The sequence below is a fragment of the Musca domestica genome, unplaced genomic scaffold (genome assembly GCF_030504385.1).
Source record: "Musca domestica strain aabys unplaced genomic scaffold, Musca_domestica.polishedcontigs.V.1.1 10, whole genome shotgun sequence".
NCBI lineage: Eukaryota > Metazoa > Arthropoda > Insecta > Diptera > Muscidae > Musca > Musca domestica.
In genome coordinates, this window is record NW_026712115.1 from 7,308,978 (window position 1) to 7,336,424 (window position 27,447).

At 34.7% G+C, this 27,447-nt stretch overlaps 2 long non-coding RNA genes across 2 annotated transcripts in view; one reads left to right on the forward strand and one right to left on the reverse strand.

Moving 5' to 3' along the window:
• Nucleotides 1-27,447, reverse strand: part of LOC131803954 (uncharacterized) — a 134,392-nt gene that overhangs the window by 60,462 nt on the left and 46,483 nt on the right. The window contains exon 2 of the long non-coding RNA XR_009342842.1: nucleotides 4,458-4,828. This is a non-coding gene — a long non-coding RNA (uncharacterized LOC131803954). The remainder of the gene's footprint in view (nucleotides 1-4,457; nucleotides 4,829-27,447) is intronic.
• LOC109611973 (uncharacterized) lies at nucleotides 10,492-22,161 on the forward strand. The gene is made up of 3 exons (XR_002194226.2): nucleotides 10,492-10,720; nucleotides 10,822-10,930; nucleotides 21,626-22,161. It is a non-coding gene; the product is annotated as an uncharacterized LOC109611973 (long non-coding RNA).

Here is a 27,447-nt window from a genome sequence, read left to right on the forward strand (position 1 = left end):
GTCTCTATCTGGTCACGACTGATGCGTAAATGCGATTGACATCGAGCCAGCCATGTTGCTCGATGTTGCTTCCACCAGTCTCGGATGTAATGACAACGACATTTCATCATCAACACCACGACAACGAACTACATAGCGTGTCAATTTGATAGCAATGGCAGAACCAGCAATGTTCGCTTGCCGAAAGTGCTGGGCTCCAATGTCACAGCAGGGTCCGCTGTCGTTGATGGGACTTGTGCGTATTTTTTAACTTTAAAAAACTGTTTCCATATTTTTTTCTCCTACATTTGCTTTTGGTCTTCGGCTGGCGCCATCTCTTTATTATAAATATCACACACACACACACACTGCTGCAAACAACCGATGAATGACAGCCAGCTCATGGATGGGTGACATTCTTATTTTTCCCCTTTGCCCACCCAACCCAAGACTCATTTATTTTGCAGTCAACAATAATATTTAAGAAGAAAAACCAACACAATTTAGCACCTCATTCGAAGATTGCAACTCAAATTTCTGATTTTTTTTTTCGTTTATTTTGACGAAGTCGGTGTTTGTATTAAGTAAAATATATATTTAAAATATCGCACCATGACTGTGGTGAATGCCAATTTTTAGTAATAGTTATGTAATTATACCCTACACCACAAGCTGGTCAGGGTATTATGTCTTTGTGCATTTGTTTGTAACAGGCAAAAGGAAACTAGATAGACCCATAGTTCCTTTTGATGATCTGCATAGAATCACATTCTGAGTCGATTTATGCATGTCCGTCCGTCCGTCCGTCTGTCCATGTATTTCTGTAAACAAAGTACAGTTCGCATTTATTGCCCTATCCAGATGAAATTTTGCACAAATCATTTGTTTGGCCCAAGGACGAACCCTATTGAAATTGGAGATAATCGGTCAAAATTTAGATATAGCTCCCATATATATCTTCGTCCGATTTGCCTTTTATTGTGCACCAAACGTGTAATATCAGCCCGAATAGTATGGAATTTTGCACATACAACCAAATTAGGCCTGAAAATAAGTATGCCAAATTTGATCAAAATCGGTTCAGATATAGCTATAGCTCCCATATATATTGTTCATCCGATTTGTTATTTTTGTCCTCCGCAGCCGTAATATGCAACCTGTAACAACAATATTAGGGGAAATATATCAAATACAGCTCAGAAATACATTAGCTAAATTTTATCGAGATCGGTTCAGATTTCGGGCTGATATTAAACGTTTGGTGCACAATAAAAGGCAAATCGGACGAAGACATATATGGGAGCTATATCTAAATTTTTACCGATTATCTCCAATTTCAATAGGGTTCGTCCTTGGGCCCAACAAATGATTTGTGCAAAATTTCATTTGGATAATAATAAAAATAATGACATTATTTGACTTAGAGCGTCCAAATTTAGCAGAACAATTTGTATTTTATCTAGGGTGGTTGGTATTGAAAATGAGATATATCGGCCCCCATATAACGGAACCTACCGATATTCGGTATTTCGATGATTTTTGTCATACTTGTCATAGATTTGGTATTTGTAGGGTATAATGGGTTCTAGCTCGTATGGTGAAACACTGTGTGTATAGGTCCACGTTTTCGTATATCCCCCATACAAGGATACCTCTCGATATTCGGTATGTTGATAATTTTTGTAACATTTCTTCATGGATTTGTCTAAAAATTGGAATTTGTTGGCCATGATGTGTTCTAGTTCAGGTGGTGAAACATTGTATGTATAGGCCCACGTTTTGGTATAGCAGCCATATAACGGTGCCTCCCGATATTCGATATTTTTATGATTTTTGTCATATTTTTTTACAGATTTGTCTAAAAACCAGTAAGGAAAGCTCAAAAGTCGGGCGGGGCCGACTATATGATACCCTACACCACTATGCACATTTAGTAGAGCTCTCGTAAAAAGGTTGATACAGGACATTTCAGAGCTCTATGAGATATTGGTACAAAATCAAAATCTATCTAATTCTATCGTGCATTTTACAAACTATAGCTATCTCTGAACCGGGTTTCTCCAAATTTGGCGTATTAGCTTCTAGACTGAATTCGGTCTTATGTACGAAAATTCAGGTGATTTGGGCTGATATTGGCCATTTGATGCACAATTAACACGAAATCGGATGAAGATATATATGGGAGGCATATCCAAATCGGAACAGATTTTAATAAAATCAACTATTTTTGGGCTTTATCTGATATCTGGTACCAAATATCATTCCTGTGGAGTGCATATTACGAATGTGAGGGACTTAAAGTCCAAATCGGATGAAAGATATATATGGGAGCTATAGCTATATCTGAACCGATTTTTAGTAAAATTGGTGTATTTGCTTCTAGGCTGGTTTCGGTCGGATTTACCAAAATTGATGCTATTACGGCCATTTGGTGGTCAATCACCCGAAATCGGGTGAAGATATATATGGTAGCCATATCCAAATCTGAACCGATTTCGATAAAAATTAAAACAGCTATTCCTGTGCTCCATCTAATACCTGGTACCAAATATCACGGTTGTGGAGTGAATATTACGAATGTAAGGGACTACAAAACTAAATCGGATGAAACATATATATGGTTGCTATATCTATATCTGAACCGATTTTCACTAAATTTGATATACTTGCTTCTAAGTTGAATTTGGTCCGATGTACTAAAATTCAGTCCATTTGGACTTATATCGGCCATTTGGCGCACAATTAACCCGAAATCGGATGAAGATATATATGGGAGCTATATCCAAATCTGAACCGATTTCGATAAAATTACAAACAGCTATTTCTGGGCTGTATCTTATATCTGGTACCAAATATCATTCTTGTGGAGTGCATATTACGAATGTGAGAGGCTTAAACACCAAATCGGATAAAACATATATATGGGAGCTATAGCTGTTTCTGAACCGATTTTCTCCAAATTTGTTGTATTTGCTTTAAGGCTAATCTCGGTCACATGTGCCAAAATTCGGGTCATTTGGGCTGATATTGGCCATTTGGTGGTCAATTAACCCGAAATCGGATGAAGATATATATGTGAGCTATATCCAAATATGAACCGATTTCGATAAAATTTAAAACAGCTATTTCTGTGCTCCATCTAATACCTGTGGAGTGCATAGTAGGAATGTGAGGAACTTAAAGATCAAATCGGATGAAAGATATATATGGGAGCTATAGCTATATCTGAACCGATTTTCTCCATATTTGATATACTTGCTTCTAGGCCGAACTCGGTTGGGTGTGCCAAAATTCAGGTAATTTGGACTGATAGTGGACATTTGGTGCACATTTAACCCGAAATCGGATGAAGATATATATGGGAGCTATATCTAAATTTGATCCGATTCTCACCAATTTCAATAGGGTTCGTCCTTGGGCCAAAAAAATATTGTTTGGAAAATTTCATCTCAAGCGGATAATAAATGCGACCTGCATTTTGTTCACAAGAATACATGGACAGACGGACGGACGGACAGACGGACTGACATGCATAAATCGACTCAGAAAGTGATTCTATGAAGGTTATGTGGTGTAGGGTATAATTAGTATTTAGAGGTCACAATGGTTCTAGCTCCGGTAGCGAAACATTTTGTGTATAGGTCCACGATATCGTATGGCCACCATATAACGGTACCCCCGATATTCGGTATTTTGATGATTTTAGCTATATTTTCCAATGAAATTGTCTGAAAATTCTCACAAGAAGTTCCTTGTGAGTTTATTACCCCTTGAAAGAAAAATGTCTATATAGGCCCACGATATGGTATATACCCGATATAAGGTTAACTCCTTATATTCGGTATTTTGATGATTTTTGCGATGTTATTCACCGGAATTGTTTCAAATGTCGCATATTAAGTTCGGAAGAGTTAGTACAGCCTATGACACAAATTACTTATGCAGGGCCTCGTCTTAGCATATCCCTCATGTAACGGTCTTCATTTGAGCGGTATTTTCCGACGGATTTCTTTTTAAATTTTTCATGTTTCTTCCAAATGGTGTGGGGTATAAAAAGTGTGGCCCGACCGAAATTAGTTGCTTTGTTACTGGTTTTTATATTAGAACCGGGTTGCGCATAATCAATGAAACCCCAGATAGTGTTTGCGTACATCATTCGCACCCCAGTTCCAAAGTCGGAAAATAGAAATAAATATTCATTGACAAAATTGTTGGTAATGCCAAAAACCCCCAAAAAATATGCACTTGTAGGAAAACTTCGAAGGTCTTATAACATTTGCGGTCAAAATAAACAAACGAGTTTAATTTACTACAATTTTTGCTAAGTCGAATTTATGCCACAGTTTTATGTTTTTCAACACTGCAAGTGTGACAATATGATATGTGTCATTGTTGGGCCTTAATTAAAAAAACGTTAATTATTGTTTCAATTAATTTCTGGCAAAAGAGTATTAAAAAATATACATTGTTTTACTTACCCAATCCCCATTAACAGTCACAAAAAAAACCAATTTTAAATAGGATTTACTTTAACCTGTTTTTTTGCAAACACTTTTGTGTTGACAAACGTAGAAAGTTATTGAGAAAAACAAAAAACGTTAAACGCAACCAATTAATGCATCAATTTACAGTTTCTATTTGCATTCAAGTTCAATAAATGTTTACTTTTAACTAAAGCGTTTCGAAAGCACTTCATAATCGTTTTCACATTGCATATTTTTTATATTTTATTGATTCATTGTACTTTGTTGTCCACATTTAGGTTTTTAATATCAGTTTACCACGTTTCAAAAGAAATCCTTTTTGCAGAAAAACGAAAACGTTTAATATTGTTGTCATCCATTGTGAGCTGGAAAAGAGAGGGGAAAATGGAAAAACAATTCACTTTCAGTTAACATTCATGTTGTTTTTTTTTTGTTTGCCGTCAAACAAACAATTAAAAAAGCAAAATAGGAATTTCTAATAAAGTATTGTTGCGTTTGCTTTTTTTGTTTGATAAAGGCAAAAATGCAATAACTTGCAACAGATACTTATAATTGTTTCAGAGAAGGTCTCTAATAAAGCAAACACAGGACCAAATATGCGCATATTAAAATAAAATATGTTTTATAGTAACATTCTGACACCAGAGTTAAAAATTTGTCTTTTTTCGACATAAATCATCGGCATGGAAATGTCCACACATATTTTAATCTAATTTTGAAAAAGGCACTCTAAAATGGAATCTACTAATATTGGTGAAGATATTTATAACATAATTAAACAAGTGGATAAGCAGCAAAACCAGTAAAGAAAGGCTAAAGTCGAACTGGGCTGACTTTATGATACCCTGCACAACTTTGCACGTACAGTAGAGCTACATATAATAAAAAACGGTTTTATGGGGAATATCTGAGATTTTTGATACACTTTCTTCCAGGCTAGATTCGTTCTTGTTCTCGTTCATTCAATTCAATGGAGTAAAGATATATACAGGATGAGATAAAAAACTGCAACAAAGTCAAACGCCATAATTCTTATTTTTGATGATGCGTGCTGAGTATGATGGTGCTGAGCTGTGAAAAAACTGCAATCAACTTCAGACTGCTGTCATTTCTAAGCCACTCATCCGACAGCTGTTAAAATTATTCCAGTGAGAGATCATTATATTGTTTACGAGCGTACAAAATCATTTTGGTAAGATTTTTCCAGAAAAAAAAGTTATGCGCGATGGAAATCAAGCCTGATAGTGTAATTTCTTTATATTTGACTGGAAGACCACAAGTGGCTATCGTTAGAGCACTCCAGCATTTAAATGTGAATAAGTCTTTTGTGCCCCGTACCATCGCTTGTTACCGTGATACTGGTAGCGTAGTCCAACGTCAAAGAAGTGGACGGAAGAAAACATCAGCAGAAATGGTTCGAAAAGCAAAGAAGCGATTTGATCGAAACCCGCGTAGCAGTGGCCGGAAATGGCTCGTGAGCTGAACACAGCGCAATATTCTATTCGGTAAAATTAGAAAATGAGCTTTGGGTAAGGCCATTGAAATTCCAAAAAGTGCAAGAGCTTACAGCGCAACAGGAAAAAAATACTCAAAAGAGCTAAAGAGTTGCTTCACTTGGCCGAAAGTGGTGAACTGCCGAATTTGGTTTTCTCCGATGAGAAAACATTCGTTGTCCAGCAGTTTGTAAGCAAACAAAATGATCGTGTTTATTGTCAAAGAGGTCAGCTGAAAATGTGCAGCTTTTGTTGGCCACCAGAACTCAAGCGCCGGCCATGGTGATGGTGTGGACCGCCATAACAGCCGATGGTCGCTGTCCGCTCGCATCAATCGACCGTGGCATCAGAATAAATGCCGAATATTATGGCTAAAATATTCTGGAGGGTATATTAAAGCATTGGGTACGCAAACTTTTGGCAGCAGACCTTGGACATTCCAGCAGGACTCAGCACCATCGCACTAGGCACGCGCCACCCAAGAATGGTTACAAAATGATGTTCCTCGCTTCATTTCTAGCGCAGAATGACCACCAAAATCTCCCGATACCAATCCGTTGGACTATTGTGTCTGGAGTGTTTTGGAAAGCAAGGTTGGAACTAAAAAATTCCAAAGTGTCCATCGCCTCAAGCAAGCGCTTTGCCGGGAATGGGTCAAAATGCCGCAGAGCATAATTCAGGCAGCGTATGACAATTTCATTGGCCGTTTGAAGGCCATAATTCGTACCAAAGGTGACCAATTCGAACAGATCTAAACTTATCCTGAAATTTGATGCTATTTCCAACATTTTTTGCCTTCAAAAAAATGTAAAAATTATGGCGTTTGACTTTGTTGCAGTTTTTTATCTCTCCATGTATGCATTTAATTTGAGTAGAGAAATTGTTGACAAACCCACATCCATTAAATTTTTCCAGAAAAATGCATTTGTTTCATTATTTATATTTATTCCAAATAATTATTCTAGTTTCTGATCCCCAATTGCTCTTTACTTACTTAAGACTAATTAACGTCCCAAAGTGCTGGAATGGTGGTTGGTTATCATTACTATATCTATTTTTATTCATTTTAATCTAACTTCTGGAATACTGTTTTTGCTATTTTTATTCATACACTTTTAACATAAAAGCATCCAGTAAATTCCTTTCATTAAAATTACTACTTAAAGACTTTCGTAAATTTTGGGCTTTTTATATTTCGAGGGGAGAATTTTTATTACCGTCTACCTTAATAAAACCCCAACTAACTTTAAGCCCCCATTTTGTGGCGGCAGTGAAAGCAGCGCCAGCAGTAGTACAATGTAAAGGTAAGCATCCATTCAATATCCATTTTATTCTTGGGATTTTTTGTCGTTTCCTTTTTTCTTCTCTTTTGTTTTTTTTTTGTTCACATTCTTCCTATTTTTTCGTTTTACTATTTTGATGGACACATTTCTGCGGTTACTTTATTTTATGGTGGCTGTCATTGTCAGCTTCATGAATTTTCATACGAATCTGTCGTTTTTCGTTCAACCATACGTTCTCACTTGGCTATAATAGAAAACAACAACAGAAAAAAACACAAAAAGAAAATAACACAGAACAGAAATCGTCACTGTGGGAATACCTTTTGAGCAGACAATCCTTTGCCATAACCAAACAAAAATACCGCATTTGTAAGGGGGCGTTTGAATGCTCAATTTGGAAGGAAGGTATTTATATCATACAAAAACTGAGATATCAGCAGCTGGGAATCTTTAATAAGGGGGAACGTGTTTTTAATGAAGTGACTAGAAATTTAAGAATCATTCCCTGTGTGAAATTTCAGTTTGGACTAAGTTTTAGGCAGAATTCGACCATCTAACCGATTAAGGCAGGCACTACGTTATCAACGCTGATCTGAGTAATCAACATGAATTCGAAGTAAATCTGAACCGAGAGAGATAACCATCGACTTCTAATTGGTCAATAAAACAGCCAAACTTTCGGTAACCAAAAAACATTAAGAATTGTTCAAAATTGTTTAAATTGATTGTTTGTCTAGAGGCTCTCCTGATACTTTTCAAATATTATTTCTAGAATATATGGTAGAATAAAAAGGTAAGGTAGAGCCACCAGCTTATTAAAAATGTTTTTCTAAACGTTCCCGATTTCTACCAATTTTGTGTATGTATTTATTGTTTTAAAAAATAACAAGTAAGCAAAAGCTATAGTCGACCATGTGATACCCTACAACACTACAATATGTTGGAAGTCCCCTCATATCCAAATCTATTTGGAAGATCTTTTTTTTTTTTGAAATTATGTTATTGAGCCCTGCCCAGATGATACCCTTAGCCTTTTGACAGGGACATTGACAAACTCAGTCAATTTGAACCCCTAAATGTACATCTTCAAAAACAATAGGCTTTAATTCTAATCCTTACCCTACCCCCATGCAAAATTTCTTGAGGATCGGACGATAACTGCAACTTGTACACAATATCCTAAAAATACAGTGTTGCGGGGTGTAGAAAAACTTTACAAAATGCTCAATTCAAAATTGCAAGTCAAAGTGAAACAAGTAAAAAAACACTAAGTTCGGCCGGGCCAAACTTTTAATATCAGAATATCGGGAAATACGGCTTTATGGTGGACCTATACATGCAATGTTTCGCCAAAGGAGCTAGAACACATTATGACCAACAAATACCAATTTTCAGACAAATCCGTGAAAAAAATTAGCAAAAATCATCAAAATACCGAATACCGGGAGGTACCGTTATATGGGGGCCTAAATAGAGTGTGGACCTACATACAATGTTTCGCCAAACGAACTAGGACCCATTATGACCTACAAATACCAATTTTCAGACAAATCTGTAAAAAAATGTGGCATAAATCATCAAAATACCGAATATCGGGAGGTACCGTTATATGGGGGCTATACCAAATCGTGGACCCATACATGCAATGTTTTGCCACCGGAGCTGGATCCCATTATGACCAACAAATACCAATTTTCAGACAAATCCGTGAAAAAAATGTGGCATAAATCATCGAAATACTGAATATCGGCAGGTACCGTTATGTGGAGACTATACCAAAACGGATGGACCGGTATATCTCGTTTTCAATGCCAACCATCCTAGACACAGTACAAATTGTTCTCCTAAATTTTGGCGTTCTACGTTAAATAATGTGGGCTGTATCGTGATTTCAACAGACAGGCAGACATCGTTAAATTGACTTAGAATTTTATGCTGATTATGAATATATATACTTTATGGGGTCTACGACGAATATTTATGGATGTTACCAACGGAGTGACAAAGTTAATATACCCTCGTTTCCAAGGTGGAGGGTATAAAAATCGCATGCGATAAAAAATATGACAAAAATTGAAAAAAAAAATATATTCCCTTTTTTTCTTGACATATTTTTACGCGAGTTTCGTAGAATTTATCATTTTCTGGCTAGAGACCATTCCGAATTAATTATAAATGTTAAAGTCGGCCCAGCGGTCCTTTACCTATAAGCAGAATAAATGAGATATTTCTATATATTTTAGTTTGCTACATATCCCATATCTTGGCTATCAGCATCACTGTGATGGTCAGAAGTGACCTCTTGATGTCTTTGTGATTTCACCGGGATTAAAAATATTCGCGGTTTAGTGGAAATGTTCTTATTTTCTTACATGAAGTTAGGGTATATTTTACCCGCTAAATATTGTCCGATGGACGACTAGATTGGTAGGCTTCTGCCCACCACTCAAACCCCATGCTAAATTCCGCGTCGTTTGGTTTATAATTGTGGCCTGTAAAGCAAAAGCAAAATCAGAATTTTTAAATATTTTGCGATCATCTCCAAAAACAATAGGGTTCTGTTCTGACCCTAACCCCACCTCCATGAAAAATTTCGTGAGGATCGGGCCATAATTGCGACCTGTAGCGCGATTAGACATTAACATGGACAGACGGACTGACAGACATGAATAGCTAGATTGACTCAGCTCGGCGAGATAGGAAGATCCATATATACTTCCCTTTGTGGGAAACCAACATTTCGAGCTGTTACATAATTTTTGGCCCAATTAAACTTATAGTACCCCCAACACATACATGTAGTGTTGTAGTGTATAAAAACCCAATATTTTCAAAATCAACGATTGGAAGAGGCGTACATTACGGGATACGCATTGAAGCTATTCGCCAGTTTTGCCATGGAATTGAAAGATCGAACTAATTAGGTCATATTTTTAAAAGAAAATCCAGACATTTCATTCGTTTTTTGTGCTTTTTAGCTTATTTTATAAAATGAGGAAAAGTATTGAATAAATTCAAACAACTTGTTGCACGCAAAATTGGCAGGAAACGGACATAGCCTCAGGGCTGTATTTCTGTAGTTTTACGAAGCTGTTCTACCTCCTTATTTTATTATGACTAACTGAATTGTGGGACTACCACTACTTCATATGATAGCCACTTTCATGAAAAATATTTTTTAACAAGGAATGCTTTGGGTTTTAGTTTAAATTTGAAAGTCGAGACAAAATTAGTCCAAAAAATATTTTATAAAAAAATTTTCAATCATTATAAATAAGCAAAATTCCGTATTTTTTTTTTTTTTTTTTTTTGGATGGTTGTCTGTTGGGATGGATAACTCATAAATTTTAATAAAGCTTGGAGTCCACACCGTTTGTTGCTGGTTTATGTGTATCAATTATCTGTAGATGAATTAAAAATCTCTGAAGCGGTTAGATTTCAGCGATCCATCAATGTTTGAGATTAATTCTGCCCGAAATCTGTAAGTAATTTTGTATATATAATAACTTTCTATATGTAAGTCATCATCGGGAATATAATTCTCATAAGTCTACTTCAAATTAAGAACTTCTTCGATTCCAGAAACCTTCATAATTCTCATCCACGCGTTACTTTTTATTATGTCAAGAAGAGCCATATTGGAGCAGGACCAACAAGCGTGTTTTGATTAATCTACAATTTTGTATGGCATGTAAGTAATAAATTTACATTTAATTCTGGAATATCGAATGCATTTTCCTGCGTGTCATATTTATTATATTATTAATTCTAATCATAAAAATTGAGAAAAATCCATACACTTTTTAGAGCAACTATTTTCTAAACAATTTATTTTTTTTTTCAATGCAATGTTATACATTTTGAAGATAGTTTTTATTTAAGTTAAAATTTAGTATTTTTCAGACTTATTAGGCTTGTCTTGATCCAGTAAATTTACTTTTGATTACTGTTTACTCATTTTTTTAGTCAGTGATAGTTATGTCCTACACTTCCCTATGCAGATGTTATGATCATTTTTGTCTTGTAACACCTTGAAATATTTATCGAGAACTCAATTCGTATTTCAAATTATTCGATTTGTAGTTTGAACTATTCCAATTGTAATTGAAATTATTCCAAATGTAACTCATATTAATAAGATATTAAGTGTGTCATTCCGTTTGCTACATACAGGTTTTTTTAGCCTATTACCCCATAAAGAATGTTCCAATATTTCAAATCCACCTATGCATTTGTAAATTTGTCCTGTAGTATATTTATTACATTTGTCAAACAAATGTATTATGTTTATGATGGATTGAAACCCGTATTGATAACACTGTGGGACAGATTTCCGTTCTTTCAATAATTAGGGGAAAATCCAGCAGATTATTAAAGTAGAGCTAAAAACAAGTAAAACAACATTAAGTTCGGCCGGGCCGAACTTTTAGTACCCTCCTCCTTTGGATAAAGAAAACATTTTTGTATAAAAGTATCTGAATTCAAACGCGTTTCACTTTGAACTACAAATACCAGTAAGTCCGTTTGGTTAATGCTGTTAAACTTTTCAACAATCTTAAAGTGGGTGAGCCCGTTATATAGGGGCCGTACCAAAACAGGAACCACCATAGACAATTTTATACTTCAAGGATTGGATTCTTCTTTAGTACTAAATTTGAAACAATTTCGTGGATTTTCAAAATACCGAATATCAGGAAATACCGTTATATTGGGCTATACAAAAACGAAGACCTATGCATATAATGTTCCGCCATCGGAGTTATAACCAAATACCAATTTTTAGACAAATCCGTGGAAAAATTTGGAGAAAATCGTCAAAATACCGAATATCAGAGGATATGGGGGCTAAACCAAAACGTGGACCTATATAAACTATGATCCACTACCGGAGCTAGAACCCAATGCGAACTACAAATACCAATTTTTAGACAAATCTGTGGAAAACTTTGGCAAAAATCACCAAAATACTGAATATCGGGAAGTACCTTTTTATGGGGGCTACACAAAAACATGGAGCTAGAACCCAGGTCATAGACAAATCTGTGAAAAAAACTTAGCAAAACTCATCAAAATACCGAATATCGGGGGTACGGTAATATGAGAGCTATAAAACGTAAACCTATATACACAATGTTTCGAAACCGGACCCAGAAGGACCTTGAAATGCCAATTTTTAGACAAATCGATGAAAAAATATGTTGAAAAACCATCAAAATACCGAATATCGGGAGGCACCATTATATGGCGGCTATATCAAAACGTGGACGGATATATCAATATATGTTTTCAATACCAGCCATCGTGGACACAATACAAATTGTTTTGCCAATGCTTGAAGCTCTACGTCAAATAATGTGGGCTGTATCGTTATTTTAAATTAACTTGGAATTTTATGCTAATTATGGATATATGTACTTTATTGAGGGATGTTACAGACGGAATGTCAAATATAATATACCCTCCTTTTAAGGGGGAGAGTGTAAAAACAACATCGCCTGAAAGTAACATAGGCAATATGAATTAGAACTAGAGATACAGCATTAGAATCGGAGGTATCTTCCAAAAATGTAGATTTTATATGCACATATCCATTGATTGATTACAGATACAGTCTCCAAATTTGGAATGCATAACGGGATTTAAAACAAAAATAAATTTGCCAAATTATTAAGAAATCGGTTCAGATTTGTATATAGCTCTCATATATATTTTCGGCCGATTTCATGCATTTGATAGAAATTTTATGTAGAATATTGATCTTGATACGAGTACATAACATTAATAAAGTCTTTGGCTACTTATTGTGAAATTTTACGCAGATTATTTTTTGATTGACGTTATCCCCTTCAAATGATGTTTATGCATTTCTTTTTTATACCCTCCACCATACATAGTATGGAGGGTATATTAAGTTCGTCATTCCGTTTGTAACTAATCGAAATAATCATTTTAGACCCAACAAATTATATATATTCTTGATCAGCGTAAAATTCTAAGACGATTTACCCCTGTCCGTCCGTCTGTCCGTCTGTTGTAATAACGCTACAGTCTAAACGAATTAAGATAGGAAGCTAAAATTTTGCACAGATCTCTCTTTTGCAGGTAGGTGAAGTTAGAAGATGGGCTATATCGGTCCACGATATCGTATAGCCCCCCCCATTATAACGGTACCCCCGATATTCGGTATTTTAATGATTTTAGCCACATTTTTCAATGGAATTGTCTGAAATTCCACAAAAGGAGTCCCTTGTGAGCATTTTACCCTCTCAAAAAGAATTGTTTATATAGGTCCCCGATATCGTATATCCCCCATATAACGATACACCCCGATATTCGGTATATTAATGATTTTACCCACATTTTTCAACGGAATTGTCTGAAAATTCACACAAGTAGTTCCTTGTCGGTACTTTATACCTCGGAAGAGAAATATCTATATAGGTCCACAAATTCGTATAGCCCCCATATAAGGGTACCACCCGATATTCGATATTTTAATGATTTTACCCACATTTTTCAACGGAATTGTCTGAAAAGGAGTTCCTTGTGGGTACTTTATACCTCGGCAGAGAATTATCTATATAGGTCCACAATATCGTATAGCCCCCATATAACGGTACCCCCGATATTCGGTATTTTGATGATGTTAGCCACATGTTTCAATGGAATTGTCTTAAAATCCACACAAGTACTTTCTTGTGAGTACTTTACCCCCTGAGAGAGAATTGTCTATACTGGTCCACGATATCGTATATCCCCCATGTAACGGTACCCCCCGATATTCGGTATTTTGATGATTTTACCACATTTTTCATCGGAGTTCCTTGTGGGTACTTTATATCTCGGCAGAGAATTATCTATATAGGTCCACGATATCGTATAGCCCCCATATAACGGTACCCCCGATATTCGTATTTTGACGTTTTTAGCCACATTTTTCAACGGAATGGTCACAAGGGGTTCGTTGTACACAAGGAGTTCCTTGTGGGTACTTTATACCTCGGCAGAGAATTATCTATATAGGTCCACGATATTGTATAGCCCCCACATAACGGTACCCCCCGATATTCGGTATTTTGACGATTTTAGCCACATTTTTCAATCGTATTGTCTGAAAATCCACACACGGAGTTATTTATGAGCACTTTACCCCCTGAAACGGAATTGGCTATATAGGTCCACAATATCGTATATCCCCCATATAACGGTACTCCCCTATATTAGGTATTTTGATGATTTTAGCCACTTTTTCCAATGGAATTATCTGAAAATCCACATAAGGAGTTCCTTGTGAGTACTTTACACCCCTACATACATTTGTCATTATAGGTCCACAATATCGTATATCCCCCATATATCGGGACCTTCCTATATTAGATATTTTAAAGATTTTAAAAGAATTTTTAATGGATTTTATTTTTTTGAAAACTTTCTAATCCGTTCCAAATGGTGGAGGAACTTACTGCTTTTTTACTTGTTATAAACTTACCTGGAGTGCGCCTGACCCCTTTTGATTTATTTTTAGCGATTTCCGACTTTGAGTTAATCGTAATAGCCAACTATGGCACCCACTGCAAAATCAGTTTAACATTTGTTAATTTAGAAAACCTAGTTTATGAGATTTGCACACGCCAATCAAATTTTAAATCTATTTAGCTGAATGGTTTTGGGCTTTTTTACGGGAATTTCAAATTAACTGTCAAACTTAAAATACTCGCCATGTCCTAATACCATTTGGCATAAAACATCTCAGCCTATACTACATTTAATGGGCTTGGCGTCTGATTTGATATTTTCCTATCAAATATTCCTCTTTGCCCACACAACAGCTCTGCCTTTCAACACAAATGTTCAACTACACATGTGTATGTGTTTGTATCCTCGTCTATTTGGAAATTTTACAACAATGACCAACAAAACAATTCCTAACAAAACGACATTCAACAGCCATTCGGGCATTTTTGTTGTTTTTTTGTTGCTGTCGCATATCAGCAAAAAGTAAATAAAAAAGCCACACGTTTCCCATTCAGTCAGTGAAACAACTGTCAAGACGAGAGAACAACACAAAACACGAACACAATAACACAGTCGAAAATAAAGTGAAAGTGAAAGGGAAAAGATAAATGGCGAATTGGTTGGAATAGAATTCTGTTGTCGTTTTTATCGCTTTTTGTTTTCTTGACTTGAAGGCGCTCCCCTGTTTTGGGGCTATTTTTAACTCTTTGAATGAATGAATGAATGTTACATTGAAAAGACAGCTAGCTCTTACTTTTAAGAGTTTGTCGTTTATTTTACAAGTTTTCTGTGCCGAAATTGAAAACATTGTTAAATCCTTTGAAGGAATAAGCAGCACAAGCACAACAACACACGGCGACACATAGATTCTTGTAAGTCACGTGGCAACAGGAGCAACTTTTCCCTTTCCTTAACTAGAAACTGAAAAGTTTTTAATGATGTCTAAATTGGCACGCTGGCTGGAGGGAGGCAGGGAGTTGCAAATGGAGGAGGCTCATCAACTGACACCAAAAGGCAAAATGTCAAACTTCTGTATCCGACAGACTGGTGCTTAATGCCGTCATGGCGATTAGATATGATTGCATGTCTTCAATATGAAGACAAGAGGGAGTATCGAGTTAATGAACAAATAGTTTTCAATTTAAAGCAAGGTCAACGTTATCAAAAAACCATGAAATTATGGTCAAATTCAAATTTGTAAAAATTATATTGTGCTAAGTATATATATATAAAAGAAATAAAAACTGTTGCCAGAAGTGGTAATCCTTTAGAAACTTAGTAGAAACATTTGAATATGCGAAGTTTGAACAAAATATTATGAGAGGTATGATGTCTCAAAATGAATCAGACAGAGAGAGAGAGAGAGAGAGGAAATTGAGGGTACCGATATTTTCCCATATTTACTCTAGATCAGTGATCATCAAAACACCACCCATTGGCAATTCAACACACCTTACGCACAATCATAGTTTTGTGTATATAACATACCATCGGTCAGTAAACTCACCAGCAGAACTGCTCGCTTGCTTACTAATAACAAATTTGTTTGCAGACAGATAGTAGTAGCGTGGTACAAGAATGGATGTAGATGCATCAACGCTTGGAAACATTGATATGTCAAAAATTTTAGAATGTTTTTTTTTTTTGTTTTTCAAAAATAAGTAAATTTAATAAGAGTTCATATACAACTCCAATCAGTAGTTGTTATGATATTAAATTTTCAAAAATTTAATAATCTTTTATTAAATTATTATTATTTTATTGTTCCCGCAGCTGTGTAGCTGCCACTACCTGTATTCTTCTGCCGTTGAAAGTAGCTAGATCCAATATTGGCGAAACATAGTTATAATAATTATATTTATGATTAGTACACTGAGCTACAAGATTAATTTTCTTCAATAATTATGGGGAAAATCCATTAGATTATGAAAGTAAAGCTAAAAGACACGTGTATCCGTGTTTTGAAAGTTGACATCCAAGTATAACCAATATAAAATGGACCAGTTCCCCCTTTTCCGCACTTTTGAAAATGTTCGCATAAAGATTTCTCGGAATCCGTGCATTTTAGGTATACCGTGTTTTCGCAACATTGAGTTCTACTATAAGTCATGGAAGACATCATTAGTCTAAATCTTACCTAAACACCAGGAATTCATATATATTTAAAACATATTTTAGGGTTAAAGTTGTGCTTGGTGGGCTAAAGTTGAGCTCACATCCATTTTTATACCCTCAGCCATATGGCTACAGAGGGTATATATCATTTGATACGGTCGAAACGTGCCTAGTCGAAATAACGGTTTTAGACCCTAGGTCTCTTAGGACCAAATCCGTTTCAGCACATTTGGAGTCGATCTAGCGATGTCCGTCCGTCTGTCTGTCTGGCTGGCTGGTGCGCACGATAACTCTCGAAGGGAGTATCCGATTTGGTCCAAACTTGGTACATCGTAATATTTTTGTCAAACTTAGAACTCGAAGATGGGCAATATCGGTCCACTCCTTCTAGTACCTCCCCCACAAAAGGTCGAAATTTGCAAAAAATTTATTCTTTGCACAGAAAGAGAAGGAAAAATCCGATTTTTGCTCCAAATTTTGCAAATCCTAATATTTGCATCAGTGCTAGGTCAGGTGTGAAAATGGACAATATCGGTCCACTCCATAAAGTACCTCCCCCACAAATGGACAAAATTTTGAATAATTACAACTCTCATAAAATGTGATTTAAGAGTTCGATTATCTTCAAATTTTACACATCCCAATATTTATATTAACCCAACATCTGGTGTTAAGATGAGCAATATCGGTCCACTCCTTCTGGTACCTCCCCCACAAAAGGTCGAAATTTGCAAAAAACATATTTTTTGCACAGAAAGAGAAGGGATAATCCTATTTTGCTCCAACTTTGAAAATCCTAATATTTGCATCAGTTTAACGTTAGATGTAAAAATGGACAATATCGGTCCACTCCTTCTGGTACCTCCCTACAAAAAGTCGAAATTTGCAAATCATATATTTTTTGCACAGAAAGAGAAACGATGATCCGATTTTGGTCCAACTTTGCAAATCCTAATATTTGCATCAGTGCTAGGTCTGGTCCGAAAATGGACAATATCGGTTCACTCCTTCAAGTACCTCCCCCACAAATGGTCAAAATTTTGAATAATTACAACTCTCATAAAATGTGATTTAAGAGTTCGATTGTCTTCAAATTTCACCCATCCCAATCATTTTATTAGTCAAGGTCTGGTGTTAAAATGGAGTATATCGGTCCACTTCTTCTGGTACCTCCCCCACAAATGGTCGAAGTTTTTAAAATATATATTTTCTGCACAGAAAGGAAAGCAATAATCTAATTTTGAAAAACTTAGCACTCAAAGAAAGCGAAATAAGGATCCAACTCTCTTCAAATTTCACACATACAATATTTTTTGCTAACACCAGATCTGTTGTGAAGATGCTATATATCTTCGAACACAATCTGGCACCTCATACACAAAGGGACACAATTTTCAATATTTTCATCTATCATAAATTACGAAGCTACTCAGCGATTCTTTACCATTGCTATATCCATCTACTATAATTTATTTTTTTTAGTTTTATACATAATAATATTTATATCATATTTATTTAGGTGGGATACGAAATGGACAATATTGAACGATTCTTTCAAAACCCACTCCATAGAGGGTGAATAGGGATGAGGGTATACATCTGTCGGCAAAACCGACCGATAATTCAATGTCTCCATATGTAAAACCTAGAAGCCAAAAGTGACCTCAATATCAATTTTCAGAATTTCAACTCTATCCCTTCATTCTACCAAATTTACTAACATTGAGTACGTAAATCCAAAACAATGTACACCTCTCCATTCTAGACAACAACAGTGATGCTAAATTAGTACTATTTAGTACTTTTCGAGCAACTACAGTGCACATTTGCAAAATAACCATCAGATATCATCAGATACCTCAATATAGAATTTCGGGATTCCAGCTCTATACATTCACTCAATTCCAATAGTTGTGAATTAGTATTTACGTTAAATTTTAGGACACATTTCCGAAACCTTCTCAATTACAGATACCGACAGTAATATCAATTTTCAGCTCTATCTCTACACCTAATAATAGATGTTGTACTATTTAGAATTTCGTACAATTAATGCACACATTTCCAAAACCACATCCATATCTTAATCACAGACACCAAGTGTGATATCTATATAAATTTTCAAAATTTCAGCTCCTCCTTCACCCAATAACAATATTTCGTACAATTGTAGTACACATTTCCGAAACCATCTTCATATGCCTAGGCTCCATGTGAACAGCGACTCTAATGCCAAATTTCGGATTTAAAGAACTATTTGTTTACCCTCGTACTCGTACAAATATAGGATGCATTTCCAAACCACCGCCATATCTCTAACACAGACACCAACATCAAGATTAATATCAAATTTCAGAACTGTATCTCTATCCCTTCACCCAATATCAAATATAGTACAATTCGCACTATTCGTACAATTACAGACACATTTCCTTAACCCTCTCCATATTTCTAGCCTCCACATGAACAGCGACCCTAACACCAAATTTCAGATTTAAAGAACTATCTTTTCACCTAATATTATATTGAACCAAATACAGTACCATTTAATACACATTTCCAAAAGTTCCTACCCTATACCATACTCCAACAGTAATCTTAATTCCAAATTTCAAGATTTTCAAGAATTTATACCAAATGTAGTACCGTTTAGTACACATAAGTAGGAATTTTCAAAATGCCCTACATGCGCGTAATCCATTGTGTTATGTAATGCAACTATGGACAATGTCATCAATGACAATGTTCTTTGATTTTTGCAGGCAAACTCCTAAGATGTACCATAATATTATGAATTTTAAAAATGTTTATTAATAAAATGCAAAACGGCCTTATATGGGTTATTTTTGGATGGACACGCGTGTCTGGAATAATTGTATGATTTGCAGGGTCTCTGTGGAGTATTTTACCACCACCAATATAATGCATAAGTTGCTTATTAAACACTTATTATAAATACTTAAACATCATGAATATTATTGGAATGTACTTGTATCCTGTGATATTTCGGAAGAACATTTTTTTGGGTACATTTAGTATATTGCATTTTTCTATTACTATATTTTCATAAAAATAGGAATTCTTGAAACTTTGAAGTTCAAACTACTCAAGTTTTGTTTCAGGATTTTTATTACAATTCCGAGTAAAAATGAAAATATGCTTTCTTTTAATCCACTTATAGTCAAGAGATAATCTCCTACAATAACAATACCCTACTAAGTTGTTGTTGGCATGTCATACTCTCTCTCTCTCTCGCATTCTCTCCCCTTCTACTCTTCAAATAATAATCCCTAAATCAGATGTTTGTCTTTCATGTTCCTGAGTCGTCAAAACGTCAACAACAACAACAATTACGACATCAGCAGCAGCAGCATCAACTGCTACAATGGCAACAATATATAAATATTATACAATTATGAATTCAACAGAGTAGTAAATTGTTGTTGTCCCCAAAAACGTTCGCCTTTATTCTCAAAACCCAAAGTCATGCTTAACGAGAGAAGCAAATGTTTGTTCTTCAACATTGAATCATAGAATGAACTTTATTTACTATAGTAACTACTTGCGAAAATAAAATTATTATTATTGTTATTTATATTAAGATTGTGTTTCAGTTAAAACACCAAGGGTATGGAGGGGGCGCACAAACACAAATACGAGTACATTTCGTTTTTGTGAGTTACTGGAAGAAATGAATGAATTGTACGCTTTCTTTGCAGTTTGATTCTTTAACATTAATCTTTTTTAATCCCACAGAAGCAAACGAGAGAAAAGCACAAAAAAAAAAGCGTAATTACTTTTCATGCTTTAAACTCGCAGGCATCAAGATTCACTGTCACTGCACAGTGCTACAATTTGTGTTCAGTAGAATTAAAAATAAATTTTCTGAACAGGTTTACAAGGCGTTAAGTGCGGCCAAGCTGAACTTTTAATGGTAAAATCAACTTTTGCAAAGAACTGTTTTTAAAAGTCCCATTTATATATATATATATATATATATATATGTATATATATGTATATATGTATATATATATATATATATATATATATATATATATATATATATATATATATATATATATATATATATATATATATATATATATATATATATATATACAATATATATGTATATAATTTTCTTTTTTTTTAATTTGAATTGGCATTTTTATTCCCAAATGGTAGAAACCATCCTTTGAAGGATCTTTCGGTATAGATCTCAATTTTGGTATATCCTATTTAGCTTACGATATTTTCAATCTTTCACACGGTATAAAATTTTATTTAACAAAATCAGAGATTGATTGCCTCACCAAGATGCAGAAGCAACGGATAGAGTTAAAATTTGGAAACTTCACACATATTCTTGTAAGGTGTAGGTGAATGGTAGGGCTTTTTTGGAAGCTCGTAGCAAAGGATATTAAAATCAAGTTTAAGTCTCGGTTTTGTCGATAAATGCATCAGAAATAATTTCAATATATTCTGTGTTGTGTTACTCAATATGGGTAACAGTATTTGGATGTGCAAAGATAAAACAAATCGGTTAATCAAAATGTTCAAATTTAGTGGAGAAGGTACCAGAAGGTACCATATTTAGATTTAATATATGATTGGTATAACATACTGAGATATACGAAGTTTTGGAAAAATAAATTGTTTAAAAATTTTGCCTTTCGTGGAGTATGCAATTTTTAAATTAGGCGTCATTCGAAGGGTCATTCTTTGACATTTTAACAATTGTTATTGTTTGTTGTAGATGGTGCAGAATTATGGCATTTGGGGTGAGGAAAATTCTAGGCTAAATCCCGAATCACTGGACATCCATATACCTAGCAAGGACAGATCAGAACAGACCCAGACCCAGAACAGATGGATCGAAGATGGAAAGTGAATATCCAGAAGTCATTTAAAGTAACAACTGCCGATTGTCAAGCAGCCATAAAATTACTAAATTCATTTATCATTAAATCGACGGCAGTTCTGCAGTGCAGGAATGCTCTGGAAATAGTTAAATTGTCCTTGAAGCTAAGTTGGGTTCCTGGCCCTTGCAACATCTTTGGCAATAAATCAAAAGATAAATTGGCAAAACGTTGATCGGAGTTAGTTCATCTAGAAATTGAGAGCTCGGTGAAGTCATCCTTGTTCCATTTTTCCGAGTGATACATAAACATTGCTCTGAGATAGAGTTAGTTTAAAATGTTAAGCCAGGATAACTTTTGCTGCCAAGGTGTGCAAAATGTCTGAATTTTTGGAAATTCATATTTCAAGAGAACAAAAAGTACAAAAAGGAAGGAAATTCTACAACATTGTTCTTAAGCAATCAATGACAGGTGAAATTTTGCATCAGAATAATTATTGGTATGGAGAGCTAGATTAATGTGGGGCATGAAATTTTATAAGAGTTACAAAATAAAACGAAATTGTTCTTGACCGATCAATCAGAGGAAGAGCATAAAAAGAGGTTAAGATAAGGAAGGAGCGCTAGAAATGTCTCTTTAAACTGTTCGAAAAGTACTATACGGTTCTAAACGGTATAACATACAGGGTGAACCATTTCTGCTCATGTTGCTGTTTTCTTCCGTCCAATTCCTTTACGTCGGGCTACGCTACCAGTATCACGGTAACGAGCGATGGTACGAGAAACAAAAGATTTATTCACATTTAAAAGCTGGAGTGCCACTTGTGGTTATCTAGCCAAATATAAAGAAATCACACCATCACGCTTGAATTCCATCACGAATAACTTTTTTTCTGGAAAATTCTCACCAAAATGCTTTTGTACACTTGTAAATAATATAATGAGCTGTCAATGGAATAATATTAACAGCTGTCGAATGAGTGGCTTAGAAATGACAGCAGTCTGAAGTTGGTTGCAGTTTTTTCATCTCACCCTGTATATTCATAATCAGCATAAAATTCTAAGTCGATTTAGCGATGTCCGTTTGTCTGTTTAAATCACAATACAGTCCACATTATTTGACGTGGAGCTTCAAAATTTGGCAGACATAACATTTTGGTATAGCCCCCATATAACGTTACCTCCCGAAATTCTGTATTTTGATGATTTTCCCCATATTTTGGCACGGATTTGTCCACAAATTGGCATTTTGTAGTGCGTAATGGGTTATGGTTCCGGTGGCATAGCTTTGTATATATATGTCGTTTTCGTATAGCCTCCATATAATGGTACCTTCCTATATTCGGTATTTTGATTTTTTCAAAGATTTGTCTTAAAAATGGTATATGTAGTTCTTAACGATGTAAACATTCAGAACGCCGATACACGTGTCTTCTTTTTGAAGCTGTACTTTCATAATCGGTTGGATTTTCTCCGTAATTATTGAAAACATTGCATTTTGTCGAACAGTACACATTGAATTTTGTTGTTGCAGATGTACGTTATCGTATAGCCACGATATTGAGTATTTGGGTGATTGTTTGGAATTTTTTATTTGAATTTCGTAATAAGTGTCATACCTCTTGTATGAAATCATCTATATGGTATCAGGTTTTTATATAACCTTCATATAACGGTGTTTGGTATTTTAATGATTTTAACAACATTTTTCAAAGGAATTATTTTTAAAAATTGGTATTCCTTATTACAAGTATTGGAATGTAAGAATTTTGATGCGAACGTAAATTCGAATTTTAAAAGTTACATTTTTTCAAAATATTAACCCTAAGTAGTCCGTTATATACCATTTGCACACTACATCTTATAAGGGTAGAAATATTAAGCTTTGCACATTTTAAAAATTTTGACCCGTTGTGGTGAATTACCACTACTGTGCGTTCTAGTCAATCTTCATACCAGATATCCGGTAGTTAGAAATATTGGGATGTACGCAATTTACAATTCACAATTAGGACTTTTATTTCACATGTTAAATCAAATATGATTATTCAAAAATTGAACCCTTTGAAGAAAGGTACTAGAAGGTGTGGTCAAATATTTCCATTTTCATACCTGACCTAGGACTGATACAAATATTAAGATTTATTAAGTTTTAGCAAAAGCTGATGAGCCTCTCTCTTATTTACTTTAAAAAAATGTGACCTGTTGTGGGAATTGGATCGATATTTCCCTACTCCGAACTCGATCTAAATTTGATAACAACATTACGATGTAATATGTTTGGACAAATTCAGATAGACGAACGGACGTAGCTAGTTCAAATCCAAATATTATGAAATTTTGAAACGGGTTTCGTCTAAAGATAACCAGGCTCTAAAACCGTTATTTCGATGAGACACGATTTAGTCAAACCCTCTGTAGCCCTATGGTTGAAAGTATGAAAATATTAGCCAAGCCGAACTTAAACAATTTTGAGTGGTTTTTATGTATTTCGTTTTATTAAAACGATAATCATTATTATACTAAGTTTAGAGTATTTTTTACTATTATAAAGTTTTCGTACCCTCAGTTTACTTTGATGATTATAAGTTAAAGCGATGTACATTTTTATGTTCAATTTAATACTATTTGCATCATTATAACACGAATATAACTCAAGCTAATCGCACACCTGGGAATAAGTACGGGCCTTCGATATAGCTTTTAAAGAGGAAATTCTACGGTTACATTTTTTGTGCAAAAGTAGTTTCTTACCACTCCGAAAAGTCTCATACCCTCCACACTGTGCACAGCTGAGAACAATGAAAATTACATATTTTACAGATGAGTGTTTTCCCAAGGAATAAAATTAACAAAAAAGGAAAGGAAAAATAAGAAAAAAAAAAACATTTTATAAGGAAGGAAAAATTAAGTAAATACTACGCGTTTGTGTTATTGTTTAAAAACTGTTTTTGTATTTCTTTTTTCCCTCGAAATTGTTGCTTCTTTTGTGCGTTGTTGGTTCATCAACTTTATTGTGTGCAAATTGAAGGAAGCTAAACTTTAGAGGTTGCATCGAAGTAAACCCTTTGCAGCTTATGTCAACATTCATATTTTCCGCTTTTAAATATCTCCCAAAATAAACTGTGAAAAATAAGGTTGTGGAAAAAAATCGTGATTTTGCATAAATTAGTAATAATAATAACCGTTGACAAAGCAAAAAATATACAAAGTTTTTATTTTCTCCAAAAATTTAAACAAAAAAGGGTTTCATGTTCATGCGAACGAAATAATTATGCGTCATGACGACTAATTGCATGATATAAAAAATTGTAAAGGTGCTTTACCTTTTTTTTTTGCAGAACAGAAATATTTTTTTTTTTCGCAGGAGCAACTCAAATTCTGGCATGGCCAATCATTATATCACTTTTTTGATTGATAATACTGCGTAGTGTGTACATAGTATTTTTTTACCCATACGTATTGAAAATGGGCCATGTAGGTCCACGTTTTGGTATAGCTTCTATATTACGGCACCTCCCAAAAATTTACCGAAAATTGTTTCAAATTTGGTATTTGAAGTTTGTAATGGGTACTACAGAATAAGACAGGAAATTTTCTGTGCAGGTCCACGTCTTCGTATAGCCACCATATAACAACACCTCCCGATATTCGGTATTTTGATGATTTTAGCGACATTATTCACCAAAAATTGTTTAAAATTTTTTCTTTGAAGTTCGTAGTAGATACTACAGGTCCATGTTTTCGTATAGTCGGTATATAGTTCGATTTTTGATGATTTCAGCAACATTATTAACCGGGACTGTTTCAAATTTAATATTTGAAATTCGTAATGGATACTACAGCCTATGACAGAAAATTCCTCCACCATAATATGGAGGGTGTATTAAGTTTGTCATTCTGTTTGTAACACTTCGAAATATAAATTTTTGACCCCACAAAGTATATATATTCTTGATCAGCATAAAAAAAGAATGAAATTTGTGTACGTGGACGTACACCAGACGTGGACCTGGTCTTTCTATAGCCCCGATATAACGGTACCTCCCGATATTCGATATTTTGATGATTTAAGCGACATTATTCACCAGAAATGTTTCAAATTTGGTATTTGAAGTTCGTAATGGATATTACAGCCTATAACAGAAAATTGTATTTTGTATGATTTTGATGATTTTACCGACATTATTCACCGAAATTGTTTCAAATTTCGCATTTGCGTTTGATTCTAGCTTAAATGTGCCGAAATTCATCCCATTTGGAACAATGTACACATATGGCCAAAAAAATATTGAATTCGGGCGAAGATATATACGGGAGCTATATCTAAATGGATCGATTACCACCAATTTCAGTAGGGTTCGTCCTTGAACCAAACAATTAAATTACATTGACAGACGGACCGACGAGCAGTCATAAATCAACTCAGAATGTGATTCTGTGAAGATCAAGGATCTATGAGTTACAAACAAATACACAAAGAAATAATATCCTGTACTACAGTGTGTTGTAGGGCATAAAAATCTCATATAGAGTCCAGAGAGTAAAAGATATTCTTCGAACTTAAACAATTTTCCGAGAAGTAAAAACCGCATACCCGATTCTCTCCACATTTTGTCTGCCGTAATATTTGTAGCACACTTGGGTTTTGTAGCGAACATGAAGCATGTTGGACCTTCCTCCCACAAAACTTCAACATATTGAATACCGAAAACTTTCGTAAAATGTGGAATCAGTGTCCAATTTTCTTGAATCTTAGCACATCCCAATACTTTTGCCAATGATACAACAGGTGGGATAATGGGAAATATCGCTCCAATCATTCTGCACTGGACCCCATAAGGATTCCAAATTCACAAATATAGTGTTATAAGTGATAACCATAAATTCGAGGGAAATCCGATACATTCCAAACTTAGCACATTTTGATATTTATATCAGGCTAAAGTGACGTGCGAGAATTTGAAATATTGGACAACTACTTCTCATCCTTTACAAAATATGCCAAATATTTCACAAAAATAATAACAATTCTCTCCGTTTTTTTTTTTTTTTGATTCCCTACCATAAGTTAAGTTTTATACCCTACTATAAGTTATTATAAGTTTGATTGGGCCAAAAATTGTGTAACACCTCGAAATATTGATCTTACATATTCAATATTATATTTGGATCTCTCTATCCCACTGAACCATGTGTAATCAAGCAAGTCGCAATTATGAACTGATCCTCACGAAATTTTACATGGCGGTGAGGCTAAGGTCAGGATAGATACCTATTGTTGGGGGAGATGATCGCAAAATCTTTAGGGGTTGAAATTGACCAAAAATGGAAAAATCTAAATTTGCATGGGCCTAGAGTTTAGGGCTGTTTAGAAGATTACCAATTTAGATGTTTATCGAATAATATTTAGCGAAAATTTCCAGCGAATCATAACTACACCAAAAGGTCACTTCTAATCGCTACATTGATGCTGATATCCAAGGGGATGTTAATTAGACCGCTTATAACTCAAGAACGGATGGACGGATTTTTATAATTCTCAGCAATTTAGAATTTGGAAAAAAAAAATAAAATTGAGAAAAATCAAGTAAAAAGATTCTAATAAAAATGTGTTTGAAACATTTTTTATATCAAGTATTTTTTTTCAATTTGACTTAAAATATTGAATTGCACATTTTGCAGTATGTTTTTTCAATATCAATATCAGGTCGCAAAAT